Genomic DNA, 14971 nt, shown 5'->3' on the forward strand with positions numbered 1-14971 from the left:
GGCTATTCCACATGGTGCCTCTAGAATCCTTCTCGTATGTGCCTTTCCTTGTGCACGTGCTAGAGTCGTGTGTGTGTGCACGCCTAGGCAGTGTGCTCGTTAGCCTTGCCGGATACTGTCATACTGTTCTCCAGAATCACTGGTGGCCAGTTTACCCTGAAAACAGCATTTTGTGAGAGTTCCTGCACTTCACATTACTTACATTATTTTTGCTAGTCTGGTGGGTATGGAAGGGTGCATATCTCACTGTGGTTTTAATTGATGCTTTCCTGATTACTAATGAGACTAAGTATTGTTTCATTTGTTCATTGACGATCTCGAGTTCCTCTTCTCTGCAATACCTGCCCAAGTCTTTAGCACACTTTTCTATTCACTTTGTCTTTTTTTGTATTGACTAGTAGGAGTTCTTTATGTATTCTGGATACTTATTCTTTGTTGATTACATTTACTACTAATGGAGTCTTCCAATAGTGGCTTGACTTTTCACTTTCTCCTGGTTTCTTCTTAAGGATAGACGTTCTTAATTTTAATGTAGTTGAATTTACCAAACTTTTCCCTCATGATTAGTGACTTCTGTGCCCTTTTTTTTTTTGCGTTTTTTTTTTTTTTTTTTTAGCTGAGCCATCCTGCTACCTGTTGGCAGCTCAGCGGCTGCTCAGCTCGGGCTGGACTCTGTGCCCTTTAAAATAAATATTTCTCTGACCCCAAGGCACTACCTTATTCTATATCATCTTCTACCTTACAGCATTACTTTTCACTTTTAGGTTTTTTAATGTAATAGCTTTATTGAGATGCAATTCACATACTACCACTCAGCTCACCCACTTAAAGTGTACGATTCAATAGTTTTTAATATATCCACAAAGTTGTGCAACCATCTCTATAAACAATTTTTAAACATCTTCAGCCACCACCAGAAAGAAACCCTGCACCCATTAGCAATCACTCCCCTCTCCTCCCCAACTACACTCCTCTAACAAACAGCCCTAACAAACACTAATCTGTGGATTTGCCTTCTAGACATTTCAGACATGCTGTGGTCTCTTGTGATTGGTTTCTTCCACTTAACATAATATCTTCAAGATTCATCCATGTTGTAGCATGTATCAGTACCTCATTCCTTTTTATTGCCAAATAAAATTCGATTGCATGGATATACCAAGTTTATCCCTTCAGCAGTTAACAGACATTTGGGTCATTTCCACTTTGGGGCTAATATGAATATGTTGCTATAAACATTTGTGTGCAAGTTTTTGTGTGGACATATGTCATCATTTTGGGGGGGGGGTATTAATGTAGGAGTGGAATTGCTAGGTCATATGTTAACTTTATGTTTAGCCTTTCAAAGAACTGCCAGACTGTTTTCCAAAGTGGCTGCACCATTTTACAGTCCCACCAGCAATGGATGAGCATTTCAATTTCTCCCTACCTTTGCCAACACTTGTTATTACTGTCTTTTTAATTACAGTCATTCAAGCAGGTGTGAAGTGGTATCTCATGTGGTTTTGATTTACATATGTGATTACTGGTCATTTGTATATCTTTGAAGAACTGTCTATTCATATCTTTTACTCAATTTTTAATTGGGTGATTTGTCTATTATTGAGTTGCAAGTGTTCTTTATACATTCTGGATACAACTCTCTTATTAGATACATGCTTTGCAAATATTCTCTCTCATTCTGTGGGTTCCTTCACTTTTTTATGTTATCTTTCGAAGTGTGCAAGTTTTTTATTTAGATGAGGTTTAACTTATCTATTTTTTTCTATTGTCATTTATGCTTTTGGTTTATATTTAAGAAGGTTTTGCCTAACCCGAGGTCACAAAGATTTCCACATTTTTTCCCCCTAAGAGTTGTATAGTTTTATCATTTACATTTAGGCCTTACATTAACTTAAGTCCATTTTGAGTTAATGTTTGCATATGTTGTGACATGGGAGGCCATTGTCATACTTTACATGTGGATATCCAGTGTCCCAGCACTATTTGTTTTAAAGATTACTCTTTCGCTTTGAATTATCTTGGCACTCTTGTTGAAAATTAGTTAACCATAATTGTAAGGAGTTTATTTCTGGACTCTCAGTTCTAGTCCATTGATATTTATCTTTATGCTAGTACCACGCTACCTTTGTTACTGTAGCTTTGTAGTAAGTTTTGAAATCAGAAAGTGTGAGTCCTCCAGCTTTGTTGTTCTCTTGCAAGATTGTTTCGGTTATTCTGAGTCTTTTATATTTCCATATGAAATTTTGGGTCAGCTTGTTCATTTCTTCAAAGAAGCTGGCTGGGATTCTGATAGGTATTGCATTGAATGAGTACATCATTTTGAGAAGTATTGCCATCTTAGCAGTATTAAGTCTTCTGACCCATGACCATGGGGTGTCTTTCCATTTATTTTGGTTTTCTTTAATTTCTTTCAACATATTTTTGTCAGTTTTGGAGTGTAACTTTTGCCCTTCTTTGATTAAATGTATCCTGAAGTATTTTATTCTGTTTGAATCTGTTATAAATGGAATTGTTCTCATATTTTCATTTTCAGAATGCTTAATGCTAATGTATAGAAATACAATTGATTTTTGTGTATTGATCTTGTATCCTGCAAACTTGCCAAACTCCCAGACTCATTCATTAGCTCTAATAGTTTTTTTATTGGATAACATGGGATTATCTACATAAAAGATAATGTAAGTGTAGCAGAGACAGTTTTATTTCTTCCTTTCTGACCTGGATAAGGCGCCTTATATTTCATTTTCTTGCCTAGTTGCTCTGGCTAGAATCTCCAGTAGACTGTTGAATAGAAGTAGTGAAAGCAGACATCCTTGTTGTGTTCCTGATCTTAGCATTTAGCCTTTTACCATTAAGTGTGATGTTACCTGTGGGTTTTCCATAGATGTCCTTTATTAGGTTTAAAAGTTCCCTTCTAGTCTTATTTTTTTGAGTGTTTTTTATTTTAAAAAATGTTAAATTTTATCAAATACTTTTTCTTCAACTTTCGAGATGATCATGTGCTTTTGTTCATTTTTCAATTGATATTATATATTTAATTAATTGATTTTCATGTGTTAAACCAGCCTTACATTCCTTGGATAAATTACATATGGTCATGGTGTATAATCCTTTTAATATATTGCTGGATTTAGTTTGTTGGTATTTTGTTGAGGATTTTTTTGTATCTATAATCATAAGAGATTTGGTCACGGGCTTTATTTTCTTGTGATTCCTTGTCTAGTTTTGGTATCAGGGGGATACTGACCTCATAGAATGATTTGGGAAGTGTTCCCACTCTTCAATTTTATGGATGAGTTTATGAAGAATTGGTATTAATTATTTTGAAATGTTTGATAGACTTCAGCAGTGAATCCATCTTTTCTTTGTGGGAAGTTTTTAAATAATTAGTTAAATATTTTACTTGTATAGATTTTTTATTTTTTCTTGAGTCAATTTCAATAGTTTGTGGTTTTCTACAAATTTGTTCAATTCATCAAAGTTATCTAATTTGTTGCCACACAGTGATTCATATTATTACTTTAGAATCCTCACTATTTTATAAAGTTGGTAATGACTTCTCTTTCATTCCTGTTATTAGTTATTTGAGACTTCTATATATTTTTTTCTTACCAGTCTAGCTATGAGTTTCATTTTGGTTATTTTTTTTAAAAAGGAAACAACTTTTGGGGGTTTTTTTTTCCCTCTATTTTTCTATTCTCAGTTTCACTAATTTCTATTCTAATCTTTACTATTTCCTTCCCCTGCTTGCCTTAGGATTAGTTTGCCCTTCTTTTTCCAGTGTGCTAAGGTAGAATGTTAGGCTATTGATTTGAGATTTGTTTCTCTTTTACTGTAGGCATTTATAGTTGTAAATTCATCCCCTCTAAGCAACATTTTAGCTGTACCCCATAAGTTTTGTTATGTTGTGTCCTCATGATTAATCATCTCAGCATATTTAGGAGTGTGTTGTTTAATTTCCACATATCTGTGAATGTCCCAATATTCATTTTTGATATTGATTTCTAATTTCATTCCATTGTGGTAGGAGAACATATTTTATATTATTTCAGTTACTTAAAATTTTTTTTTTGCTAAAATGAAGTGATTTTTAATATATATAAAAAGACTCTCTAAATAATATTCAGGATACATTACAAGTCTGGTTTTAAAACGGATTTGAATTTAAAACAAGTTTTATTCACAATGATTTCAATAAATCAGGCACTCCGGAACACAGTGTGGAGGTGCAATAATTATGTGATGCCTTCTTAATAGTCCAAAGGGATAAAGATAGTTTTCAATCATGGAAATTAAATATTTCTATAGTATTAACCCTTAGGGGCTACTCTCCTTTATAGACTACAATGTTATTGTAAGTTTCATAGACTTTTACTTTATAAAGAAGTCCCACAGGAAGAAATTTCTGGAGGTTTTCCCAGATATATACAGCTACATTTTCTGTTGTGCTTACAATATCTGCAAAGTATGGCACATCTAGATCCAAATTCTTATGGTCAAGGGGCTTCATAATTGCCTCCTCCATATATTCTTTGAGGTCAGTCAAATTCATAATCATTCCTGTAACAGGATCGATCTCTCCAGGTACTGTCACCACAACTTTATAATTGTGCCCATGGCCATTGAGGTTGTTGCATTTCCCAAAGAGTTTCAAGTTTTCTTCATTACTCAGAGATTGGCTGTGGAGCCGGTGGGTCGCGCTGAAGGAGACGAGGCGGGACACTCGCGCCCAGCGGTGACAGCCGGAGGCCGAAGCGCTCAATGCCGAGCGGTACCGCGCCTCACAGGGTCAGCACCTCCTTCCTCGGCCCGCGGCGGAGTCTGGTGTTCAGTTACTTTAAATTTTTAAACCTTGTTTTATGGTCTAGAACATGGTCTATGCTAGGGAATGTTCCATGTACACTTGAAAAAAAATGTGTATTCTACTATTGTTGGATGGAGTTTTATAGAGGTCTGGTAGGTCTAATTGGCTTGTAATGTATTCAAGTCTTGTATTGCCTCGTTGGTCTTAGGCCTAGTTGTTCTATCCACTATTAAAAACGGACTACCGAAGCCGTCAACCGTTATTGTTGAACTGTCAATTTCTCCTTTTAATTCTGTCAGTTTTTGCTTCAGTTATTTGGCAGTTCTGTTGTTAGATGCATATGTGTTTATAATTGTTAAATCTTCCAGAAGAATTGATCCTTTTATCATTAGAAAATAACTCTCTATCTCTAGTAACTTTTTTTGTTTGTTTTAAAGTCTATTTTGTCTGATATTAGCGTACCTACTTTGGTTTTCTTAGAGTTCCTTTTTCCATTCTTTTTCTTTCAACCTATTTGTATCATTAACTCTAAAGTATGTCTCCTGTATACAGCATATATTTTGATCTTGGTTGTTTTATACAGTCTGACAATCTCTGCCTTTTGATTGGATTGCTTAATCCAGTCACGTTTAGTGTTATTATTGATATAGTTGGATTTGCAGCTGACATTTTAATTTATGTTTTCAATATTTCGCATTGTTTTGTTTTTCTATTTCTTCTTTATTGCCTTTTTTGCATTAAGAGACTATTTTTAGTATAATATTTTAAGTCCTTTAATGAACTTTTACTATATTTTTGTAGTTATTTTCTTAGTGGTTACTCTAGGACTACCATATACATCTTAGTTTATCAGAATCTACCTGCAAGTCACAGTAAATTCCAGTGGGATATAGAAATGTTGCTCCTGTATCTCTCTATTTCCTCTTCCAATTTTTCTGCTGTGATTTACTAAAATTTTTTATTTAAATTAAAAAAAAAATGCTCACCCATTTTTCCCACCCCTAACCACCCTACCTTTTGCAACCACCAATCTGTTCTCTATATCTTTGAGCTTGAGTTTTTTTCTGTTTGTTTTGTTTTTATATCCCACATATAAGAGAGATCGTACAGCATTTGTCTTTCTGTACCTGATTTATTTCACTTAGCATGATGCCCTCGAGGTCCATTCATGTTATCATAATGGCAAGATATCATTTTTTATGGATAAATAATATTGCATTGTGCATATATGCCACAATTTCCTTATCCATTCATCTATCACTGGACACTTAGGTTATTTCCATATCTTGGCTATTGTAAATAATGCTGCAATGAAAACGGGGGTGCATATATCCTCGAATTCGTGTTTTTATTTTCATCAGATAAATTACCCAGAAGTGTAATTGCTGCATCATATGGCAGTTCTATTTTTAATTTTATTGAGGAACCTCCATTGTTTCCCATAGTTGTTGCACCGATTTACATTCCCACCAACAGTGCATAAGGATTCCCTTTCTCCACATCCTCGCCAATACCTATTTCTTATCCTTTTGATAATAGCCACTCTAACAGGTGTGAGGTGATATCTTATTATGGTTTTGACTCACATTGCCCTGATGATAGTGATTTGAGCATCTAGTCATGTACTGTTGGCCATCTGTATGTCTTCTTTGAAAAAATGTCTATTCAGATCTTCTGCCCATTTTTTAATAGGATTTTTTGTTTGTTTTCTGTTGAGTTGTATTAGGCTTTTGTATATTTTGGATGTCAGCCCCTTATGAGATATATGCTTTGCAATTATTTTCTCCCATTCAGTAGTTTGCCTTTTCATTTTTTGATGGTTTCCTGTCTACATATTATATCTAGATATGTTACAAGCCCATCAATGAGCTGTTATAATTTTACTTTATATAATTTTGTCATTTAAAAATTAAAGCTGAGATTTAAAAAGTAAAGCAAGCATATATTTATAGAATTTGTTATATAAACCTTATTATTTACCATTTCTGGTTCTCTTCATTGTTTGTGTGGATTCAAGTTACCATTTGGTATCATATCTTTCCTTCCATACAGTTTTGTACCCACCCACCTCCCTTGTGCTATTATTGTCAAATATACTACATTTCTCTATGTTATAGGCCCAACAATGCAATTGTATACATATTGTTTATACAATTGCTTTTTAAATCAGCTAAGACAAAAAAGGAAAAGAAATACACATTTATACTGTCTTGTATAATTACATAATTACCTTCACCAGTGCTCTTTGTTGTTTGTGTGGTTCAAATCACCATCTAGGGTCACTTGCTTTCAGCCTGAAGAGCTTCCTTTAGTATTTCTTGTATGGTGGATATGCTAGCAACAAATTACCTCACTTTTTGTTTATCTAGGAATATCTTGAGTTTCTTTCATTTTAGAAAAATAGTTTTGTTGGCTATAAGAATCTTTGTTGGCAGTTTCTTTTTTCTTTTCTCACTTTGAATATGTTATCCCACTTTCTTATGGCCTCCATGTTTTGGATGAGAAGTCAGCTGTTAATCGTATTGAGGGTTCCCTTGTACTAGATGAATTTTTATTTGCTGCTTTCAAATTTTTCTCTTTGTCTTTCAACAGTTTTACTATTATGTATCTCAGTGTATATCTCTTTGTATTTATCCTATTTGGAGTTTCTTGAGTTTCTTGAATGGGTAGATTAATGTTTTTCATCCAATTTGGAAAGTTTTCAGCCATTAGTCCTTTAAATATTTTTTCTGATCCTTTTCTCTCCCCTCCTTCTGGTGCTCCCTTATGCTTAATGGTGTCCCATATTTCTCTGAGGCTTTGTTCATTTTTATTTGGTTTATTTTATTCACTGGTAAACTAGCTAGCCTACAGTCTAGTTTGTTACCCTAATAGAGCTACAGTCTCATCTTAATCACTTACCACCAAAATCTCCACTGCTATAAGAGTACCCATAGGCTTGAACTTCTCCATGTCCTGTTCAAATAAAGTTAGTTCCTCTCAGTTAGAGCTCTCCATTTTTATGGCCTGCCTCTCTTCCTGGGCAAAGTCTCCCAAGCCACTGCTCCAGAGCTTGAGGCAGGGATAATGGCCCAATTTTCTCTGAGTGATACCCATAGTTTATGAATGGAATGCTGGGTGGGAATGGTAGCCTCTGGTCTTCTCATCTTGCCTTTCCCAGTATGAAAACTTCATCCTATAAGCAAGCTGGGTTGAGGGTAATTGGGGTCCCAGTGTCCTTATCCTACCTTGCCAGTAGTATAGCTTCTATCCTATGAGTCAGGGCTGGATGTAAGAGAGCACCAGACACCTCAGCTGCACTTGCTTGGAATTTATCCTTTGTAACAAGGAGCTAGAGGAATGAGGAGCTCCGGGGTGACATTATAGACTTTTACTGAGAGCTTGGAGAGAAGGAGCTCTGTCTCTTGGGCCACTCCCATCCACAGTGGACCTTCCTTCACACTGAACTTGCAGGGAACCAGGAGTCAGCAGGCCATGGCTCAAGTAGGATTCACTTTTCTTGCTAAAATATAGCAGACTTTTTTGGGAAAATATATCTTCATGTGTTGTATACCCTTAGAGCAATCTCTAGGCACTTTAAATGGTTGGCTTTTGGTTTTTAAAATCGTATTACCAGTTATGGTCTCTTCTCTGGGAAGCAGGTCTACAGAACTCCTTGTGCCATCATTCCAGAAGTGGAATCCCATGTTTGTTTTTTAGTCTACCTATAAGTAACTTTTGTGTGTGTGAATGGTATAAAGTGCAGGCCTAGAATTTGTTGGGGGTGGGGGGAGGTTTGTTTGTTTGTTTTATTTTGTTTTTTACGTGGATCCCAACTTGTGCATCATTTTCTAAAAGATCCATCTGTTCCTCCATGAATCTACAATAACACCTCTGTTTTGCAGCAAATGCTCATATTTTCAGGGGCTTATTGTGGAGCCCTTTCCTCTGTTCAGTTAGTCTATTCCTACACTGATACCACACTGTCTTAATTACTACGGTTATGGTATCTCATAGGACAAGCCTTTGTTCTTCTTCTTTGAGAGCACTGCATTTGTCCCCAGCCCTTTGCACCTGTCTGTAAACTGTAGAATCAGCTTGTCAAATGTGTGCACACAGATGTGCATACCACTCATGGATGCATGCACACACCCTGTTGGAAATTTTATTTGTATTGCATTGAATCTGTGGGTCATTCCAGAAGTGGATGTTTATTTTTTAGTCTACCTGGAAGTAATTTTTTTGTGAATGGTAGAAAGTGCAGACCCAGTTTTGCGTATTTTTTCACATGGATCCCAGCTTGTGCTAGTTCATTTTCTAAAAGGTCCACCTGTTTCCCCCCAGATCTGCAATAACACCTCTGTTTTGTAGCAAATGCTCATATTTTCAGGAGAATGGACATCTTTCCATGACTGCATCTTTTAATCCACAAACATAGTATATCCCTCCATTTGTTTATGTCTGAATATTAATTTATGCAAGCAGTGTGTCTGCTCTCCAAACTGGATCTTTCAGAAACTTATAACATGCTCTGTTATCTCCACTCCTTTCTCCCAAGAGTTGATCTCACTTTAAAAAGTGTCAATGTGAGAAAAATGAATTAACCTTGGAGTCTATTTATGACAGAGAGCCAGATTTCCAGACCTGTAGATGTTTTGGGTAGCTGCCTGTAATGGATCAACTATACCTAACAGATGCAAGAATAAAGGAAGGTACATTTTTGTCACTCAGGAGCACCTATTTGAAGCGCCTCCACAATTTCTTACTAACCAGTTTGCTTCTTTTATGCTTTCTCCAACATCCCAACTGTTTTCTGACAATGGGGAGCTAGCATGAAGCTTTGCTATTTCAATCAAAGCAGGAAAACCTTGATTTTTTTTTTAAGTATCCACTGTTGCTTTCTTTTTATTGCTATTGCTTTTCTGATTACAATGGTATTATATATTATTTGAGAAAAATTTAGGAAATACAGAAAGACAAAAAGAGAAAAATAAAAGTTATTTGCCATCAGAAAGAAAAATGGATAATATTTTGGTATATAACTTTAGAGTTTTTTTCTATACACACAGACACCTATGCACATACCTTCCCAACCCCCCCAAAAGTAGCACTTTGTAACCTGATCTCTTCACTCACCATTAAGTCAAACCATCACTTTCTTGGGAAAAGGGGCTGCAGCCCAGGCAGGACGGTGGTGGATGCTCAGGAGTTCATTGCAGGGTAAGTCAGCAGAGAATTCCTTCAGGAGAAGCAGGGATGTGGAAATCAAAACAGCCCCTGCAGTTCTGCTTCGTATAAACATTTTAAAATCCTGTATTTGGTTAGGTTGTGTTCCAGCTCACTCGTGGAACTCAGCTCACCCATTTTGAGATGGTTGGTTTGTGATTTTGATGGCCTCGCAGTTTTTTCCAACTCTAAAATGTTGGGATTCCAAGATCCCCCCACTCGAATTTGTGACCCCATGCCACCCAGCACTGTCATAGGCTTGAATTGTTGACCTGAGGAAGTTTGTTTAAGTTTCCACCGAGAACATGATTGGAAGGGTTCATGTTTAATCAGGATGGTAGTGCTGTCACTATTTGCACCTAGAAGGGAAACTATTAAAGTTCATTCCATCTGCAAAACTTGTACAGAGTAGAGAGGGTGAATTCTGAAGTTGTCTCTGCTGCTCTGGGCTCAGGACCCGGGACCCTGCCCTCCTCCCTTGAGCTCCACCACTGAAATGAACCCTCCTTTGAAAGGACCTTAGTGTGAATAAATTTGTCTCCATAATGACTGAATAGGAGAAAATTGCACAAATGCATTTGATTATAAAATAAACTCCTTTGGTGGCCAGGCCAAGTAAGCCTGAGTGTGGGGCAGTTGGGGATAGAAGCCTTTTAATCACCCTTTCTAAGCTACCACCAGGGGTGGGGCTCAGGGTTCCCTTTCCCAAGAGCCTCCATTTCAGGGCCAGTAGAAGCAGGTGACTTGGCGCCCTCTACCTGAGCTGCCGGGTATGCTCAGATTCAGGAAGGAGGCAGAGCCCAACTTGGGAGGCTTTCCCGGCTCCAGGAAGGGTGAGGAGAATTCTGAGCCTGTGTGCACGGCTCTATTTAAGCCAACATAGAGAAGAGCATCGTGCTCTAAGCACAGCCAGACAATGTTTCATGCTGAGATTTGGAGGACCGCCTGCTGCTCAGGGTCTTGTGCTGGCTACCTGCCTTAGTGCCCCACCCAGGGGGACCGAGGAGCAATGTGGCCCCACCCTGGAGTGCATGGCGTAGGTTTTAATCAAGGCATCACAAGCAGAGAGGGTGGGAGTTGTGGGGTCTGCCCCAAAGGGTTGCTCAAAGTGGGGCCAGCATCCCATACTCACCCTCAACCTGCTTAAGGACCATTCCAACCTGAGCAAGGTCACTAAGACCCAGGGGTGTTTGTCCCTCATGAGACACAGATCACTCAGTTGCTTCAGCCTCTTTGTGGAGCCAGGTGGGGAAGCCAGTGCAGTAGGCTGTTCTGTGCCAATCAGCTTGCTCACAGAAGCAGGAATTTTCAGCTCACACACTCTCGCGTTGCTGCTGCTGCTTGTTCACACTGTTTCCCTCTCGTGTGTACACACAGTGGGACTCTTATTCTATTGACAGCTGGTTACACAACCTTCCCCGCACGCACGGTGCTGTTACTCGCGGATTTCACATTATCATTCTCACAGTGTTACCCATGGAAACAAACCTTCCCGATCCCCATCACTTCCCAAGGCCCAGATTGAAGGTGCTGACAGCCCCCTGGCTGACCCGTCAGTGCAGACGGGCAGGGGGCCCTATGACCTGAATCCCTCCCTGGAAGGTCAGCCCCACTATTTCTGCCGGGGCAGCTTGTGTGACAGCCAGAAATGCCTCCCTCTGGGCACAATTAGAAAAAATGCCCTGCATGTCAGTGTTATGAATCCCTCTCTCTCCACTGGAAGCCCCGTTTCCACATTTGAAATGCAGAGTCCTGAGACCCTCCAAAGGGCTAGAGAGGGCGCTGTTCGAATGTGTCCCGATCTGTTCTGTTTAAGTGACGTTAATGCTGCAATGCCTGACTTCCATTTGGCTAGTTTATTATTCGCACTCTAAGTGTCACTTGGAACTGGTCCAGAGTGAAGTGGTATCTCTGGGTTACACTCCGATTGGCTTTTTCCCACCTTTAAAAGTCTCTCTCCAGCAGCCTGGAGGTGGGGTTCCTGCTGGCTCCAGGAGAGGTTGTTGGAAGGCCTGGCAGATGGCGACCCAGTCCTCATAGGGACCTTAAGGGAGGGAGGGGACACCCCGCTGAGCATCAACTGGCCAAGCCAAGTTGTGTGTTCGCTCCTTGGCATCACGTGTTTAGGGACAGTCTGACAACCAGGTGGCCTCCAGAATGGGGAAGGCCAGAAGAGCATGCAATATGGAAACTTCATCCGTGGGATGGTGAAAACAACACGTAGATTCTCCCCATGGTCCCCCAAAGCTCAGCTTGAAGCGTTGTCTGAGCAGTCTCCAAGTGTGGAGGCCTTCATCTGGAAGTTTGATGCGATAGGTTTGGGCGCCTGGCAGGGAGCTGTTGGGACTCTGGGTGGGTGGCAGGGGGCAGATTTCTAATGCCCTGTTTATCAGTGTCATGAATCTCACTTTCCCTCTGGAAGCAGTTTCCACCGTGAAATGGTGAGCCCTCTGACAGCTGGGGTTGTCTGTGTGACAAGGAACGGGCCTGCAGTCCCTGGGAATGACCAGTGGAGGCTCGAGGCTGCATCTGTCATAACAAAAAATGCCTGGCAATGGGTGATGGTGTGACTATATTTTTCCATGGCACTTCAGAGGGTCTGAAAACAAAGGGAAGATGGCATTTCCTTGTCTTCCAACTGACATTTATGCATATGAATCAACTACCACTTTCTGTATTATTCTGCAGCTCGGCCCCTTCATTGGATAGGAGGTTCCTCCTCTCCCAGAGAGTTCTTGCATTGGGCAGACAAGTGGCACCCTGGCCTCAGGGACACCCTGGGCAGCATCTCGTCCCCCAGCCAGGCCTCAACCTGCCACCAGGAGTCCCATGCTCTCCCCAGACCTCTTCAGTCATCCTGCTTTGTGGGGGCTTTAGGAACACTAACTAGCTCCAGCTTTACACTTCATGAGAAACACTTGGGAGAATGTCTTCAGAAGCAGATGCATTGGATGCCAGGAATGCCACCTGCTGTGAGGGCAGTGAGAATGCAGAGCTGGCTTCCGGGCAGCCCTGAAATGTGGGCAGGGCTTGCCCGATCAGTGGGTGCTGAGGTCCAGGCTGGGTGGGCTCATCTCACTACACCATACAAGGCTGCCCATTATTGATGGCTTGGGGAGTGGCACTCCTCTGAGTACCTTGGAGCTGGCGCAGTGGTCTCGTCCCTCCATGGACCTGGCTTGCCAATGTTTTCCAAGGCTACCTGGGATCCCAAGAGTCAGGCCTGCTGCTGGGCCAGGAGGCAGCCTGATGTCAAAGGTGCTGGGGACCCGGATGTGATGCCCCAGTGATTGATCTAAGATAGATCAGCCTCTTACCCCCAGAATGACTCAGTGCCCCAGCCGTCTGTCAGACTCCCTGACCTGTCTCTCCCTGTCAGTCCATGGAGCCAGTCACCTCAGACTTCAATGGATCTTCGTTGGAACTCTGGCGCTCTTTCCTTCTCCCCATTCCGAGAGCCACCACCGTACCTTCTCTGGTCCAGTCTCTCCTGCGTCCCACAGCACCACTTTCCCTCATTCCCCCATCTCGAGCTGGTGAAACTGTGAAGTCCAAACCCGAATGCTGCTTACAGACCCGACCCGCTAGGCCCGGGTGGCTCTCTCCAGACCCGTCCTCACACACTTCTGCCTGGGAAGCCTGGCTTGCCCTGGACACAAACCTGTCCTGTATCTCTGCAGGGCTGGGACAGGCCCTCTCTTCCTTTGGGTATCCTCCACCAGGCTTCCTGTGCAGCCCACGGCTAATGCTTTAAAATATTGAAACTGCCCCAAGGATGGGCTGTTTACATGAACCAGGTAATTCACTCTGGTGGAACTAGCCTGGGGGTCAGATATCAAGTGGTGGCCCTGTCCCTGGCAAAGTGGCAGAGCTGGGACAGTCAGTCTCAGCCCCCATCTTGCTGCCAACTGCCAGACCTGCCATCCATGGCTATGTTGTCTAAGTTACCTTGTCATCCCCTCGACCACCAGCTGAGGGTCTTGGCAGCAACCAGCTCCCTCCTCTGCTTGGAGAAATCTGTCTGCTTGGGGCAGACAGAAAATAATTAGGGCGTGACCCATGATGCTATGCGCCAAGAGAGGGCGGTGGGGCTCTGACCACTCACACTCCGAGAGTTCAAAGGAGATGGAACAGTGAGCTTTGAGGGGACCAGAAGGTTCCTGGAGGATGTGGGATTGGAACCAGCAAGATGGTCTTGGGTCGGAAAGGCAGAGAGGCAGGACCAGTCTCAACAAAGGGGACTAACTGGCAGGGTTTCATATCACCTGGGTAGAGAAGTGATGCTCTCCCACCTCTGTCAAAGCTTAGCTGTCCTGTATCCTCACCACTAGGGTTCTGCCCTCAGCTCTGATGCTCTCTGGAGATTTGTGGGTGAGGCTTGGAGGTTAATGGGTTCACTAAGCCCTGCTGATGCCAGGTGACAGGGTGACTAGGAGTCCACCCAGGAAATCAAATGACACAAATACCACTTAGTGGTGCCATTTCAGGCACAACGTGCCAGTTGGTGTCTCTAATATCTCAGTGTGTAGGAGACGCCCACCTGTCAGAAGGGGGCCGGCCTGAGCTGAGCTTTTGTGGAGAAAAAACAAGCAGGCACCAGGGTGGTGGGAAGGGCTGCACTGGGCTGGGCGCCGGGACCTGGCATTCCAGCCTCATTGGGTCATGACTTTGAACAAACCTGGTCCCCTACCACTTTCCTTGGCAGGTGGCCTCACTTCCTCCTTCTGTATAATGAGGGGTTGGCCTGACCGTTTTCTGCACCCCCTTCCCACCATGACATTCTGTGACTCTTCTGTGAGTGGGGTTCAGTGTCTGAGTGTGGGTCTCAGCCCAGCTCTTGCTGAGGGGCCCCAGGAGCCAGGAGCCTCCAGGAGGTGACTGACAGAGTGACAGTCCTTCCTCAAGACACCAGTTGCCAAATGCAACAACTTTCATAATTGGCTTCCTGTTTTATTAAGA

The 14971-nt window shown here is 41.5% G+C and overlaps 1 protein-coding gene and 1 pseudogene across 1 annotated transcript in view; one reads left to right on the forward strand and one right to left on the reverse strand.

The window, feature by feature from the left end:
• FSTL4 (follistatin like 4) overlaps nt 1-14971 on the forward strand; it is a 414473-nt gene that overhangs the window by 214360 nt on the left and 185142 nt on the right. The window lies entirely within an intron of this gene.
• Nucleotides 4328-7759, reverse strand: LOC109382561 (6-pyruvoyl tetrahydrobiopterin synthase pseudogene; annotated as a pseudogene).

This window comes from Hipposideros armiger, unplaced genomic scaffold (assembly GCF_001890085.2).
Source record: "Hipposideros armiger isolate ML-2016 unplaced genomic scaffold, ASM189008v1 scaffold_66, whole genome shotgun sequence".
Lineage (NCBI taxonomy): Eukaryota > Metazoa > Chordata > Mammalia > Chiroptera > Hipposideridae > Hipposideros > Hipposideros armiger.